Genomic DNA, 17,721 nt, shown 5'->3' with positions numbered 1-17,721 from the left:
GTTTGAATTCTATGATCTAAAACATAACAAGGAAGCCCATAAAAGACACCTATTTTGATATATCTGTATTTTCCTATTTTTATGAATCCATATAGAGTTGACTCACAATCTAATGCTAACCTTGCAAAGGAGGAGGATAAATACCCAAGAACTAAACAATTGTTGACAAATACTTTCATTGGTATTTGAATATAGAGGTTCATGAACATTTACTTAGAGAGGAAAGATCCTGAATTTGTAGTCAGAAGATGTAGCCTTTGTTGAGCATCAGTATTATGGGCATTACATCCGACAAGTCATTGCTCTTCTCTGGAACTCCATTTCCTCAGCAGTAAGATAAGGACATTGAACTATCTGATAAATTCTATATTGCTAAACACAGGCTATTTATACCTAACACCAATTTTGCTCTGCCTTTTTTAAGCTCCATGTGAAGCCACTGAATCAAATGTATCAGTAGAAAAGTATGTGGGGACCCATCAAATGAAAATAAGAAAAAAAAAAACATGAGGAAGAAAATATTTGGGGAGATAATGTATTCTTTTATTTCAATATGTCAATGAATTCATTGTCTAACTGATACACAGGTATTTCTCCTCATCCCTAAATGTTCCAATTTCACACCTTCTCCTCCCATATGCTTTGTCCATGTAGTCTCACAAATCCTCCCCAGGAGGTTTCTCCTATGGGTTAGGTGCCTTTTGCCAAATATATGGAAATTAACTGTATATCAATGTACCATGAAGGGTTCTGTAATGGCAGTCTCCTCCGTCTTGCTAAATTACTTCTTCAGCTATTTTACTGGGTATATGTTTCTAATATTAATAACTACTATTTTATCCAAAAATTGGGGCATTCATTCCTTTACCTTCTCTACTAAGGTGCCTCCTACTCATTTTAATTTTAGCCTAACTACCTAGAAGTGTCACACAACTCTCATAGCCTTCAGCACTCCTACTAACAAAATCCTGAGGACAACCTATAACTGAAGTTTTGGCTCATGCCTAAGATCTCCTCAGAAATTGAAGTAGAAGAGTACTTAGCATGCAATATGAATTAGATATGGTATAGTTATCTATTTTCCTTGCTCATAAAGAAATGCTAGACACAGAATATTCACAAATGTATATTTGCCAGAAGCAAATTAACAAGTGGTAGTAGTGCTAAGTACTGTTATATTCTGCCAGGAACTTGATGATTAAAGTTATCTAACTATAAAAGTGTTTGCAGCCTTGTGGATAAGGCCTTGTGCTTTTCCTTTTGACTCCACACTGTTATTCTATTAATCTATGTCTTCTGAGCAGCCATGCAAGGACATAAAGTCCTTCTCTTATTAGCACTCATCTCCTCCAACAGTGATGGAGAGGTTGATGAGGACTCCTTACAGCTGCAACCAGTAAGGAAGCAGCCAGGGACTTTTTCGTCTCCATAGCACCCAAATGTTATGTGACACATGTAATAATAAGGGAACTGAAAGGCCAACTCTGTGCTTGGCCTGTTTAAATTCCCTTAATGAATGAAAGAAAATTCTTATGTGCCAGGCACTGTGCTAAATGATAGGAATATAAATATAAGCAAGTGATGCAGTTCCTTATCCCAAGAAGCTTAAATTCTAATTTGGAAAAATAATATTCATAGGGAAATTTAAATTAGAAAGCAGGGGAAAAGGGAAGAAATGAAGGGGGAGGAGGAAATATGGTTTGGAGACAACCAGGAAGTAAAATATTATGCAGTTAACCAGTACGGGGCAAAATAAAGTGTAATGTCACTAATAATCAGAGCCCAGGTTCCCAGAGGGCCTCCAATTTCCTGTTAGGAGAGCAAGAGGGACAGAGAGCAAGAGGTATGGTTTGGAGATACCTAGGAATTGCAGAAGGCCCAAATTCCAGGAAAGTGAAGTGAAAGCTAATGGTCCCAGAGGTGGGAGTCCAAGTTCCTGTGGGAAGAGGAGAAGATCTAGACTGAAGCTGGGCATGATCTGGAAATAGTCATGAAATCTTATTCATCTTATGGTACTCTTTACATAAGTTCTCCTGAGCAAATATTCTGTGAACTTGTATTGCAGCCCACTTATTTTACCAATTGCTTTTTTTCACTAAATCACAACCATATAGCATCACAAAAGAAAAAAAATGACCCTTATTTCAGAGAAAATCCTGGGGTTATAAAAAAAAAAAAGCATTTCAAATTTTCCCAAAAGTCAATCAGCTCATCCTCCACCCCTGCCATTCAATTCTAAACCTTGTTCATTATGCAGGCCCTTTGTTTGTCTGAAGTATATGTACTGATGGGGCCAACCATATAAGCTGTTCTTCCAACTCTATATAATAGTCTGGACAATAGACATTCATTATCCAGTTGCTTTTTCTTCTTTGGATAACTGGGCTTGAGAATCCTTTTAGGGATTGCATATCTCATTTAGAGGGTACTACAGTGTTTTAGGGCTTGATGAAATTAACACCATATCATCTGTAAACAGTGGTATCTAAGGGAGTTAACTATTTATATGGAATCCATCTTCTATTAGACATCCCCTTTGATAGCAATAAATGCATTTGGCAAGCATATGAATCCCTACTTTATTCTTCACTTGATATCAATAATCAGGAGGCCATGAAACAAAATTATATCTATTATTATAAAACCATACCCATGTAATTTTGATATATGCATGAGAGACATTTATTAGAAATAGAAACTATAAAATAGCATTTTACACTACCAAATCAAATATAAAAATAATAAGCACAGTGGATATTGTATTCGCTACACTTTTCATTCAACTCTGAATATAAAGATATAATTTGCTATAGGAGAGAATTCTAATCAGTCCAATGTTCTACACTATAAAGAATTTTCTAGTTATTGTCCCTATCACCCACTGCATTCATTACTCCATCTAGTTTTGTCCTCTACATATTTAATAAACATGTCATTTATATATCGATGTTAATTTCTGGCACTGTATTGATAACATTGGAATACCTAGGTGGCAGCCAGGTTTTTAAGCCATAGAGCTAAGCTATAGCTAACCAGAACAATATCACTTCTCTTTAGCTATCAGGGTTAGCATTGGCCTATACATAGAACCTCTCTTGTAGTATACTGTGAAAATAAACTAAAGATAACCCACTGAAATGATTTTATTCACAAACATATTAATATGTGTAACAGTACTAGATGCTTATAAAAATATCAAAATTGCACAATCTTCTCTGTCAGGGTGTTTACATCCTAGTTTGGGAAAAACTAGTAGAGAATATAGACTTGTACCCTTTCTTAGGTGTTCACCATCAGTTTATATGTTCATGTCTGAGACTGTTTTTTGGAGATCTGAATCAGACAGGTGCAATTAAGATCATATGTAGTTGACACATTAGATATGTGTGTATGAGCTTCAATGTAAGGCTAGTTCTATTCAAGTCTCAACAGCTGATACCTGCAAGTGGATTGGTCTTAAAGGGTAGAGCTAGGAGCAATGTATGGAAATTACAAGAATGCCAAGGTAAAGTAGAATGCATTTTTTTTTTCCTGGAGAGATCCTGGCAAAATGCTCTTGGATAATATGAAAAGAGAAGCTTCTACTATGAGGAGGAAATCAGGAAAGAATTCTTAATTGAAGGGCTCAGGGGTGCCTGAATAAGAATGAGAACATTCAAGGATGATGGCAGAAAAGGTCAGAAGTTTTCAGACTCTAGATTTTCCCCAACAGACAAAACATTGCTACAAAATGAACACAAAGCAGCAAAAATAAATGGGTAAAGCAGTTATCATTCTTTGACAATTTGAGAGGACCCCAGGAAAGACAGGCGCTCCAGGGGCTGAGGCTTGGCCTCAGCCAACTACACTGAATTAGCAAACAGGGATGCTGGGAGAGAAGTAGAGAGGGGAATCTGACTAGGCCTCAAAAATTTTCACCTTACAAATTTTCACTTCACAACTTTTTCAACTCACAAACTTACACCTCACAAATATCAATCCACTGAACAACTGGGGATCAGAGAGCTGAGGGGAGGAAGATTGGAGGACCCTCACACATACCTTTCCTGTTTCTGGACACCAGGCCTTGCAGTGATCCTAGGTTGCAGCTGTGCGTGAGGAGTGAGCACATACCTGGTGAGTGCGGCACCAGAGGGAGCAAGAACATTTTTATATCAGCATGACTAAAGGCCCTAACTGTGGCTCAGGGGAGGAGAAGAGTACCTGAGGTTGATCCCTCAGACAGAATTCAGAAAATAACCTTATGGAGGACATGAAGCCTGGGGCACCATTACCAACAACTCAGGATTAAAAACTGATTTTTATAATAAACTGATAAAATAAAATAAAACAAAATAAGAATAGAAATGTACAAGGAAAGGAGAAAGAACTTGACCACAGATAGCTACTTTGGTGTAAAATAAAATAAAATACGTCATTCCTATCCCAAAGAGTAATATCAAATGGTCACAAACCCAAAAAGAATATTTGGAAGAAATTTAGAAGGACTTCAAAGATCAAAAAAGAGAGATCTAGGAAAAATTAGGGAAAACAATAAAAGTAACTGAAGAAAATTACGAAAACAAAATTAACCAACTGAATAAAGACGCCCAAAATCTTAAGGAAGAAAATAATTCCTTGAAAACTAGAATTGGGCAATAACTATCCAATGGCATTTTAATACATCAAAAATAATAAAACAAGAGAAAGAATAGAAGAGAATGTGAAACATTAGAAAATCAACTGATCTGGAGAATAGATTAAAGAGAGACAATAAATAAGTTGTCAGGGTGGCAGCTAGGTGGTTCAGTGGATAAAGCACGGGCCCTGGATTCAGGAGGACCTGAGCTCAAATCTGGCCTCAGACACTTGACACTTACTAGCTGTGTGACCATGAGCAAGTCACTTAACCCTCATTCCCCCAAGGGAAAAAAAAAAGAAATATAGAATTGGGATTAGTAAAGAACACTGAAAATAATGAATGCACAACTCTGAAGTGTTTGAAATAATAATTATGTGTTTTATCTGGACCCTCCTAATAAAAAAAATAATCCTGACACAATATTACAAGAAATTGTTAAGGAAAATGGTCCTGAAGTTCTAGATCTAGAGAGTAAAATAGAAATAGAAAAATATCTACCATTTACGATGTGAAAGAGATTCCAGGAGGAAAACTTTACAGGAATGTCATACCCAAATTTCAAAACTCTCAAATTAGGAGAAAATATTGCAAGCAACAAGAAAAAAATTAATACTAAAGAAGATACAATCAGGATTTCACAAGATTTAGCAAATTCTATACTAAAAGACTATAGGGCTTAGAATATTTTTTTTTCACAAAGTAAAAGAGATGGGGTTGTGACCAAGAATAACTTGCCCAGAAAAATTGAATATAATCCTGAATATTAAAAAAAGGATTATTTAATGAAGTAAAAGAATATCAGGAATTTGTGACAAAAAAGAACAGAACTAAATGGAAATTTTAATATATAGGATACAGAAGAGTTATAAGGAAAACAAATTATAAGGGGATCATTAAAATCAAACTGTTCTTATATATGAAAATGTTATCAGCTTTCTTAAGACTGTCATCATTATTAGGGAAGTTTGCAAGAAAGGTTGGAGTTGAGTATGATAGGGTGATTCTAAAAATACAAAAATGATAAGGAAAAGATAGTAAGGAATAATATCTCATACAAATGAGGAATGAAAGGAAGAACTGATACAGAGGAAGCAGGTGGGGGTGGAGGGCTGGTAGTGCTGGAACTTGACTTTCATAAAGAATAAAATACATAAAATACATAAAAGTCTTCCAAACTTATAAATAAGAAGACTAGGGGACAGAATAAGAAAAGGACTTTTAATGGGTATGTAGATTAATATTTAGAAAGGTGGAGGAAGAAGATATGGGAAGGATTGTTACAGGGGGTGGATAGGAAAAAGAATAAGAGGGTAAGGGGAAAGGATAAGGTAATAGGAATAGGGTAAAAAGAAAGGCTGAGAAGAACAATAGTGATTAAAAATAGGATGGAAGGAAACTCACAAATAGTAATTATAACTTTGAATGTGAATGGGAAGAACTCACCCATAAAACTGAAATGGATATTAGAATGCATTAAAATTAGCATCCAACAATATGTTGTTCACAAGAAACACATTCAAGAATGAGAAACACATCAAGTTAAAATGGGGGGTTGAATTAGAATTTATTAAGCCTTACCTGATGCAAAAAAGGCAATTAACATGCTCTCAGGCAAAGTTATAACTAAAACAGATTTAATTAAAAGAGATAAACAGGGTAACTACATACTACAAACATGGCTCAGCCCACAACTACTCCAAAAAGGTCTACAAAGAAAGTAGGATCAACTTCTTGTTGTTCAGTCTTTTCAATTGTATCCAACTTTTCATGACTTCATTTGGAATTTTCTTGGCAAAAATACTGGAGTGGTTTCCCATTTCCTTCTCCAGTTCATTTAACAGATAGCTGTTAAATGAAGACAACAGGTTTAAAGTGACTTCCTCAGGATTACACAGCTATTAAGTGTCTGAGGACAGATTTGAACTATGAAAGTTGAATCTCTCTGATTCCAAGTCTAGTGCTTTACAATAGGTTATCTTTCCAGGAAAAGATCACTAATTTAAACTATAGGTGATTGAACATGGCAAAAACTTAGTACAGGGATAAACACAGGAACATCACAAACTCAGTGGATAGAGTTCCCAATAAGGCCAGCAGTTTGGGACATCCCAGGGCTTATCCTGGTCTCAGTTTTTGTCCCAGACCAGCAACACAGTGGTCTCTCAGAGGGACAAGAAGGACTTGGCTATTACAAATCACAAATAAGTTAGCAAAAGAAGAGCTTCCTACAAGGCTTTGCAGACTCAATCCTAGGTCCAGAACAAGTCTGTTTATAAAGTAGAATGTGGCATCATCCCTGGACCCAGAACAGTATGATGCAAACCGCACCCCAAGAGCATATTGGAGAAGCAGATCCAGGTTCACAAAAGAACTGTTAGCGATATGATTGCTCTGAAGCCTCTGAGCCTTCTAAATAGCTGACAGAGGCTGGGTAAAACTACTATCTGCTGAAGCACCAATAAGGGGCAAGTTTACAGCTGTAGTCCCTCTATCCAACATGAGGACTGTAGCCTGATAAGTCCAGCATAGGAATGATCAGACCATACATTTACCTAATTGCATAGGGTACATTGAAAGTTTGAAATTCCTTGGCTGAAGCCATCCCTGTGATCATTGAAGAATAAAGCAATCAATATCAAAACACCACAAAAGTAGGAATCCATACAAGAAAAGACATAATTATACAAGATCACAACAGTTGCACAGAGCCTAAAGAGTGAAGGGAAAGAAAGGCTATTATGATGCCAGGGATACCCACGACAGAAACCCAAAGAACTACAGGCCTCAAAGCAAAGCACGTTATGAAAATATTTTAAAATTCCAAGAACAAATGAAGGAAGAGCTTTTTTTAAAAAGTTAAAAATATGTCATTAATTAAATTATCTCAATACAAAAAACAATTTGAAAAGAAACAAGAGCTGTGAATGCAATTGTAGGAAAGATAGTTTAAAATCTTTCACACATAATAGTATTTGCTGAAAAATCAGAAAAAATAAAAAACAAACATAAGTTAATGACTCCACAAGGGGGAAGAAAAAAGGAGGAGGAGAAAGAGAAGGACACCAATAACAAGAATCATTAGATTACCTTGAGAGTGGTGGCATACACCTGTTGTCCCTGCTGATGGGGAGCCTGATTTGCTTGTGTTTGAGAGCTGTGAGCTTACAGTAGGGGGAGAGTTGATTGGATGCTTGCATTAATGTCAACATTAATATGGTGAGGGGGCAGCTAGGTGGCACAGTGGATAGAGTACTGGCCCTGGAGTCAGGAGGAACTGAATTCAAATCTGGGCTCAGACACTTAACACTTACTAGCTGTGTGACCCTGGGCAAGTCACCTAACCCAAATTGCCTACAAAAACAAAACAAAACCAAAAAAACATTAATATGGTGAGCCAATAGAAGAGGAGGACTATAAATTGCCTAAGGAAGGGAAAACTACACCAGGTCATAAAACTGAGCAGATTAAAACTTCTGTGCTGATCAATATTGCAGTTGGGTCCATGAATAGCCACTGCATTTCCATCCTTGGCAAAACAGGAATACTCACATTAAAAAAAAAAAAAAAAACAACAACAACAACAAAAAAAACACTGGACCACTTGAAAGCCATGATAAAAAAAACCACAAAGAATCTGCATATTATCTGTCAAAAATTCATCACATGTTACCCAGATATATCACAAGAGGGAAAAATAAAAATGGAAAGAATTCAGCAATCATTTCCTAAAAGAAACCTCAAAATGAATACTCTAAGAACACCACAGCCAAATCCAGAGCTATCAGATCAAATTAAAAATAATGCAAGTAGACAGAAAGAAAAAGTTCAGGTACTAAGAAACCACAATCAAGATCATAGAAGACTGAATGCTTACAACTACAGTTTGACAGCATGGTACATGACATTTTAAGAGGTACATGATATATAATTGCAACCAAGAATAATTTACTCAGAAAAATAGAGCAAATCCTACAGGGGAAAAACAGAATTTTAATGAAACGGAGTACTTCCAAGGATCTCTGATGAAAAGACTAGAGTTGAATAAAATGTTAAAACATGAACATTGGAGTAAAAATAACTATACAATCAGAAATATAAGTGACCAATTGGGAAACACTTTATAGGTATGAAGCCTTTCCATTCTAATTGGGGAGGGGAGAATAAATTATATAAGCATTCCCTTTGAATCATATTGTCACTAGAAATCATAGAGGGAGGCAATTAGGATGAAGGATCTCAGAATAATTTTTGTTATGTTTTTATGATCTTAAAAGAGAATAAGAAAGGGAAGGGAATAAAAGTATACACTGGGGAAAATGGGAGAAATGAGATTGGAGGGATTAAAATTTTTCATGTAGGCAAAGAGAAAGGTATAAGAGTGCAATGACTTTGCATCAAGCATAAAGAATTTGGACTGAGCACATTCCTATTCCATGACCCCTTTTTTCTAAATGCCGATGAGGACAGAAAGGGGGCAAAAGCATGAGAATAAGATGGAATGAAAATATAATTAATGATAACTCTTAAAATGAATGGGATGATTTCAGTCATAAAATATGAGATCAGCATGTGTTAAAAACAGAATCCAGTAATATCCTCTACCCCCAAGGAAAATAAATAATGGACAGCAGTATATTTCACCTGAATCAGAAAAAGCAGAAGTGGCTTCAGACAACTCAACAAAAAGAAAAAACTTGATAAAAAGAGATAAAGAACATTTTGCTGAAAGTACATTGATCTCAATGCATAAAAAGCAACTACCAAATGACATAGCATCTAAATACTCAAAGTAAATACTAAAATAGAATTGCAAGTAAAAATTGATAATAAAACCCTAGTAGGGGAAGCTAGATGATACAGTGCATAGAGCATGGGCTCTGGATTCAGGAGGTCCTGAGTTCAAATCCAACCTCAGACACTTGACACTCACTAGCTGCGAGACCCTGGGCAAGTCACTTAACCCCAACCGCCTCACCAAAAAAAAGAAAAAAAAAAAAGAAAAAAGAAAACCCTAGTAGTTTATGTGTGGGTATGTGTGTGGAGGGGTGAGGACGGGGGAAGAAATAAAGTATACCAATTAGTGATAGAATAATCTAACCAAAAAGAAATAAATGAGAAAAAAGTTAAAGACATGAAAGAATTTTAGAAAAGTTAAATATGACAAGACTTTGGTGATTATGGAATGATTATAAAAAGGGATATGCATATATCCCAGTTATGCATGCCGCCTTTACAAAATTTGACCATGTATTAGGACATAAAAACATAAAAATGTAGAATATATACTAAGCACACAAAAAGAATTTTATTTAATAAAATGATATTGATGAATACTTTAAAAAACAATAACGAGATTAATAACCTGAAAGAACTAGTAGCGGAAATAAAAATTATCAAAATGAAAAGTAAGTTCATTAAGAACAAAGACAAAAAAAAGTACAACATAATACAATTTTGAGAGTGCATAAAAAAACAACATTCCTTAAGGAAATAATTATATCTCTAAAATGCTTTCATCAACAAATAGGAGAAAGAACAATTAAGACAAATTGTATAAGACAAACAAAAAATACTAGAAAGCCAACAAATTAAACTCAAGCACCAAAAGAGAAGTCCTTAAAATAAAAAATATTAAAGTAAAATAAACACTGAATAAATAAATAGGAACTTATGGGGGGGTTGGTTATGAAAAATAAACAATTAGTTCATTTGATTTTTTTTTATTAAGAAGAAAAGTAAACTACCAGTGTCAAAAGTGAAACAGCATGGGGACAGGCCACAGTCGAGGCTCCACGTGGACTCCAGGGTAGCACACTGGAACCTGGAGTGGCACTGTGCGGGTAGGGGAGCGGGGAGCGGGGAGCGGGGCGGGGAGGGCCAGAGCACGTGCCCTGTTGGTTAACCAGAAGCTGCTGATGTGAGAGGCCATAGACCTCATGGTGAATGGGCTATAGTGGGAAAACATCCCCACGATGCAGCTGTAAGGATATTTAGGCCTCCATGCATCAGGTTCATCACTGCATTGCGTGCTGCTATGCACCCTTGCCCCAGGCACAGGCCCTAGTGACCAGTGAACTGGAGAAATTCCATGACCACCATGAACTGCAGTGACAAAGCCAAAGACTTGATGGATGCCTGGAGCAAGAAAAGGGAGATGAAGAGGCAGCTAGAGTGCTGTGTGACCAAATGTTTTGCTGATCACATGCACCTCATCTCCACCCTAATCAAGGAGATGAAGGATTCCCTGGCTTCTGTTGCAAAATAGAGTCCTTATAAGTAGTCATCCAGGTAGAAAATGGACATTTGTAAAAACCTGACAAAAAACAAACAAACAAAAAGAAAACTACAAAAAAACCTATGACAAATTTAACCTTTCAGTGAAGATTTAAGAATGAAGAAATTGAGACTGGTAGCAAGTTTGAGAAAATCTTTATGGGAATTTTGCATCTGCCTCTGTATTCTGTTGGTTCCATTATATGTTAAGGGAATGGTAGGTTCCTGGTTTGGGGAAAAGTGAGTTTTCCTCAAGGCAGAAAAAAAGATGTGATACCTGACTCTGTCCCTGCATACAGAGAGAGAGACAGAGAGAGACAGAGAGAGACAGACAGACAGACAGAGACAGAGAGAGAGAGAGAGAGAGAGAGAGAGAGAGAGAGAGAGAGAGAGAGAGAGAGAGAGAGAGGGAGGGAGGGAGAGAAGGAAAAAAAAGAAGAAGCTTGTTGAGAGGACCCTATGATGATAGAAAAGGGCAGGAAGACAAACTTCGGGGAAAAAAGGTAGACAGGTTGCAAAGGAGAACTTTTGCTCTCCCAGAATACAGAAGGCAGCCAATACCAGTTACCCAGTTAATTAAAACTTTGAGCAATATGTAAGTAACCAGACATTATTCTGGAAAAGCTCTCCCTATATCAAATTCTTATTTAATTCAATTAGCATAGCCTTCCTGTTCAGTGTTTCACGGTTAGGTTATACTTTTCTAGTGGTTTGATTGAAAAATAAATATATTTTGATTTTTTTAAATAAAAAGTAGTATTCACAAGAAATGAAGACAAAGGGATATATTAGAAAATGAAAGATAAAAATAGAAAATAATGGATATCATTAGAAAATATTTTGTAGTACTATGTGCCAATGAAACAATAACATACAAGAAATTGATGTATATTTACAAAAATATAGAATTCCCTTTTGTACATCTGTGATAAAATAGAATTAGTTAAGCTATCTGGCCCTAATAGCCATAATAAATAAGCCTAAAGTTGTTTCCTGCTACCTTTTTTGGTAATTCAGCCAAGGGAACAGGTGACTAGGATGAAGAGGGAGGGGGAGGAAGAGGAAGAAGAGCCAACCCTAAGGTGTCTTGGATCAGCCAGATATGGAGATGAGTCACCAGTAAGGTCAGTAGGATAAGACCACGAGGCCCCCTCTCTGGTTACCATTCAAGAATTCTCCTGCTATACTCCTATGTAGAGAGAGGCACAACTTCCAACATCAGTATCCTGGCTTCTTGTACCTTCTGGCCTATGTTGAACAAAGCGGCTAAAGAAGAATTCAAACTTGAGTTTTCCTCAGGTGAAATTCAGCATTCTTTCCCATGCCATCTAGCTAACATTTATATAAGTGCTTTAAGGTTTACAGAGTACTTCATGTGAGCTCTCATTTGATCCCCACAACTTTGTGGAGTGCTATTATTATGCTCATTTTATTGATGAGGAAGCTGAACCTCAGAGAACTTACATTACTTGTCCAGGGTCATACAACTAGTAAGTTTCCAAGGCAGGATTTGTACACAGATCTTCATGAGGCCAAATCCACTATTCTGAATCCTTTCACAGGAAATAAATATGTAGTTTTATGACTGTTGTTCCATTATTCAAAGTTCTTTTTTGGTTTATTTTATCTTCATAGCTCTGTTCTGTGTACTTGATATTGTCAGAAGTGTAATGTTACTCCATTGACAATTCTTGTTTTCTCTGATAGCTTTATCATGGAAAAGTTACCTAGGAAGTGATTTTTTTTTTAACTCAGCATGACACATATGTGTTTGGAAGCTCTCTTTTGAAAGGAATCATATAATGGAACATCTTTCTATAAAGTTAAGCCGTGTGTGTGTGTGTGTGTGTGTGTGTGTGTGTGTGAATCTATGGTATATGAGACTGTTTGCTTAAATTGATAGGCTCTATCTCTGGTGTATGAAAATAATATATTTCTGAAGTAAAGTTGTCCATTGTCAGTCATCATAATCCACACATATCTTCATACATAATGATCAGAATTCTTTCTTTGCTGGAGGGGTGGGAAACAAGGGAGAGATGTTTCTTTAAAATGTTGTATTTTGTCTTTTCTCAGCTCTTGGGAGATTCTTTCCCAGTTTTATTTACAAAGTCATATAAGTCAAGAAATTCTCTTTTACTGCTTCTTGTTGCTCGGTTTTTATCTGAAACCCCTAGATAACTTTCTGTGGATGTATAATGAATTATCTTGTTTTCTTTGGGGATATTCTCAGGTCTTAGTTGCTACTCTATCTTACAGTCTTCAATTTTGATTTATCCTTAAAATAACTCTCCATTTTTATTTCATTTTTCCACTTGAAGTGACTTCACAGGCCCGTGCAGTACTAGAAAGGGAAGGGTCTTGACAAATTATCATATCACACCTTTAGTTTCAGAGATATGAAGGTCATACAGTTATATAAGTGGCTGAGTTGCTATTCAATCTGAGGTGTCCCCACTAATTTTATTCATCTTCTCACATAGCATCTTTATTCATATAGTACTCTTAGTTGTTAGTACAAATTATTCTTATTACATATTACTCTTTAGAGCTGGAAAAAACTGTGGGAATCGTGTTATAACCTATTTACAGGTTTGCAGAGTTTAATGACTTACCTAAGGCAAAATAGTGTCAGAATGAAGATTCAAACTCAAGTCCTGTGACTTCAAAGGTCTCTCTTTTCTCAAATCTACACTGTCTCAAGTAAAAATAGTTGGAATCTGTGGCATTCTAGATACTTGATATCTTTGTGTCTATGTTTCTGTCTCACATGTACAAGCACACGTGTGGTGGTCCCCCCTCACCCCCAAACACAATCATCACCACCACAATTAATCACTGATTACCTGATTCAAAATATGTCTGCCTGCTGGGCAATGGAAGAGTCAAAGTCATATAATTCTCCATATGAAGGCCACTATTGCCACCAATCCTTCTCCCCGGACTGCTGCCTAAGGTAATGTTGTCAGTGACCACCTTTCTGACTCCATCAGTAAGATGGAGAATCGAGTTTCACAATTTTATAATAATTAAATCCCAGGGAATGTTATAGCCATTAATATCACCTAAAGTAAAATGAGTACTCACAAAATTCCAGAATCTGAATAAACCTTAGAAGTGATTTAGTTCTACTGGTATCTGACAAAGTGTGAGTGGAAATTGATCACCACTGAGAGCCACTCTAGTGATTGGAAACTCATTGCCTTCTGTCTTTCTGAAACCCTGATTTGGCAAAGTGAAAAAAAGTCTAATCTTTCTCTCTCATGTTACAACTATTCAAACATTTGAAGACTATCACAATGGCCTAAGTCTTCATTTCTCCACAGTAAATATCCTTGGTTCTTTCCAGTGAGTTTATTTATGTATCAGTAATGATCTAGATTTATATTGTTGGGATGCTATGAAAAAAAATATGTGGCAGTGTTTGAAACAATATTCAGAAATTGGCAGAGATCGATCAACATCCCTTTAAGAACCAGCAGTAGTAGAACATCAAGAACCTTACAAAATATCCTTTATCCTGCCCAACAATTTTCCCTGTCAGTTAGGACCAATTGCTACTCTCTCCTAAACCTTTGATAATAGTCTGCTCTCTACTTACTTCTGCTATGCTGATGTGGATTTCCCTTTTGGAATTTATCTTTGCCCTTGGTTAATTTGAGCATCATTTTCCTCCTCATATTTTGCTTATCCTGGCTTCATTCTAACTCATAACATCCCGATGGTCCATAAAGAATCAGCTCAAATGTTACCTTCTGCAAACGGCTTTTCTTTGTCTCCACAGTTGCTAGTGTCTTCCCTATATCCTGTATGTGTTTTGTACTTAATTATATTCATGTTATCTACCCCAGTAAAATGTAATCACGTTGAGGACAAAGATTTCATTTTTCCCTTTTTATCCTGAGTACAATTATGGAACATTGTATTTTATTGTTGTTGCTCAGTTGTTTCAGTTGTGTCTGACTCTTTGAGACCTTATATGGTATTTTCTTGGCACAGATACTGGAATAGTTTGCCATTTCCTTCTTTAGCTCATTTTACAGATGAGGAAGCTGAGGCAAACAGGGTTAAATTACTTTCCTAGCGTCACACAGCTTGTAAGTGTCTGAGGCTGGATTTGAACTCAAGTCTTCCTGACTCCAGGCTGCTGCTCTGTGCCACTTAGCTAGAACATTGTTAGTACATTGGAAGACTATTGTACTACCTGAAAGCCAAAATCAAAAGGAGGTCCTGAACAGGATCTTTCAAGAAATTATCAAGGAAAAAGTGACCTATCCTGGAACCAGAGGGCAGAATAGGTATTGAAAGAATCCACTGATCACATCAAGAAAAAGATCCTACAATAAAAGCTCCAAGGAACATTATAGCCAAATTACAGAACTATCACATCAAGGAAAAAATTCTGCAAGTGGTCAGAAAGAAACAATTCAAATATTGGGGTGCCACAATCAGGATTACACAGGACCTAGAAGCTGAAACATTAAAGAATTAGAGGTCATATAACATTGTATTACAGAAGGCAGGGAAGCTAGGACTACAACCGAGAATTGCTTACTCAGCAAAATTAAGCACACTAATTCAAGGAGGAAAAAACGGCATTCAATGAAATAGGATTTCAAGCTTTTATAAGAAGACCAGAATTGAAAAAAAAATGGTCTCCAGTATCAAGACCCAAGAGAAGACTAAAAAAGGCTAAAGAAAACATAAAGGATTCAATGGAGGTGAACTATTTACATCCCTACATAGGAAGATGATACTTGCAATTCTTTTTTATATATTTTATTTTTTTTCCAGTAACATGTAAAGATAGTTTTCAACATTCATCTTTGTAAGATTTTGAGTTTTAATTTCTACCTATCTCTCTTTCCTTCCCCCTCCAGAAGCCAGCAAGCAATCTGATAAATAATACTTTACAATCATGTTAAACGTATTTCCACATTAGTCATATTGTAAGAGAAGAATCAGAGCAAAAGGGAAAAAAAAACACAAGAAAGAAGAAACAAGCAAAAACGACAACAGCAACAAAAAGTTAAAATAGTATGCTTTAATATGCATTTAGACTGCATACTTCTTTTTCTGGAGGCAAAGAGCATTCTCCATCATGACTTTATGAATTGTCTTGGATCATCGTTTTACTGAGAAGAGCTAATTCTATCACATTTGATCATCACACAATATTACTGTTACTATCTATAACGTTCTCTTGGTTCTGCTCACTTCACTAAGCATCAATTCATGTAAGTCTTTAAAGATTTTTCTCAAATCCATCTGCTTATCATTTCTTACACCACAATAGTTTCCGTTTCATTCACATACCACAACTTGCTTAGCCATTCCCGAATTGATGGGCATCCTCTCAATTTCTAATTCTTTGCCATGAAAAGAACAGCTATAAATATCTTTGTATGTGTGGGTTCTTTTCCCTTTTTCATGATCTCTTTGGGATATAGACCTAAAAATGGTATTACTAGGTCAAAGGGTATACCCAGTATTCTAGATTTTGGGGCATAGTTCCAAAATGCTCTCAAGAATGGTTAGATAAGTTTACAACTCTAACAACAATGCATTATTGTTCCAATTTTCCCACATCTTTTCCAACATTTATAATTTTCCTCTTTTGTCATATTAGCCAATCTGATAGCTATAGGCAGTATCTCAAAGTCATTTTAATTTGCATTTCTCTAATCAATAATGATTCAGAAGGGGCAGCTAATTGGCTCAGTGGAAAAAGCACCAGCCCTGAATTCAGGAGGACCTGAGTTCAAATCTGGCATCAGACACTTGTTACTTACTAGCTGTGTGACCCTGGGCAAGTCACTTAACCCTCATTGCCCTGCAAAAAAAAAAAATTAAAAAATAAAACAATAGTGATTGAGAACATTTTTTTTCAGGTGGCTGTATATAGGTTTAATTTCTTCATATAAAAAATGCTTATTTATGTCCTTTAACCATTTCTCAATTTGCAGAATGGCTTGTATTCTTTTGAATTTGATTAGTTCTCTATATATTTGATAAATAAAGCCTTTATCAGAACCACTGGTTGTAAAAACTGTTTCCCAGCTTTCTGCTTTCCTTCTAATCTTGATTTCATTGGTTTTATTTGTGCAAAGTCTTTTTAAGTTAATATAATCAAAATGATTCATTTTATATTTCATAATGTTCTCTCTCATCTTTGGTCATAAATTCTTCCTCTCTCTATAAATCTGACAGTTAAACTATTCCTTCCTCTTCTAATTTGCCTAATGTACCACCCCCTTTATGTCTAAATTATATACTCATTTTGACTTTACTTTGGTATATAGTGTACGATGTTGGTCTATGCCTAGTTTGTGCCATAATATTTTTCATTTTGGCAGCAGTTTTTGTCAAATAGTGAGTTCTTATCCCAGAAGCTGGAGTCTCTCAGTTTACCAAATGATAAATTACATATTCATTTACTTCTGTGTTTTGTGTGCCTAACATATTCCACCAATCCAGCACTTTATATAGGCATTGCTTGAACCTCACTCTCATCAGTATTGGCTCAGAGAGGAAATAATATAAACAATGAGTTGAATGTCGAAATCTGTCTTACCCTACTGAAAAGTAGGAGCGGAGAAAATAAGTAAAATTTGAGGGAGGGGAACTGACAGAAGAGAGGACAGACTGATGGAGGTGGTAGACATAAGAAAAACAATTTCGGAGGACGGAAAGGGTGAAAAGAGAGAGGACAATTAGGAGGAGAAATAGAATGGAGGGAAATACATAGTAATCATAACTGTGAACATAAATGTGATGAACTCCCCCATAAAATACAAACAAATACAAGAATGGATCAAAAACCAGAA

At 36.0% G+C, this 17,721-nt stretch overlaps 1 pseudogene; it reads left to right on the top strand.

Moving 5' to 3' along the window:
- Window positions 1-1,306: 1,306 nt before the first annotated feature.
- LOC122739214 lies at window positions 1,307-10,886 on the top strand (annotated as a pseudogene).
- Window positions 10,887-17,721: the final 6,835 nt, after the last annotated feature.

Source organism: Dromiciops gliroides, chromosome 2 (assembly GCF_019393635.1).
Source record: "Dromiciops gliroides isolate mDroGli1 chromosome 2, mDroGli1.pri, whole genome shotgun sequence".
NCBI lineage: Eukaryota > Metazoa > Chordata > Mammalia > Microbiotheria > Microbiotheriidae > Dromiciops > Dromiciops gliroides.
Note: the sequence above shows the minus strand (reverse complement) of the source record. Positions and strands in the feature narration are given on the sequence as shown.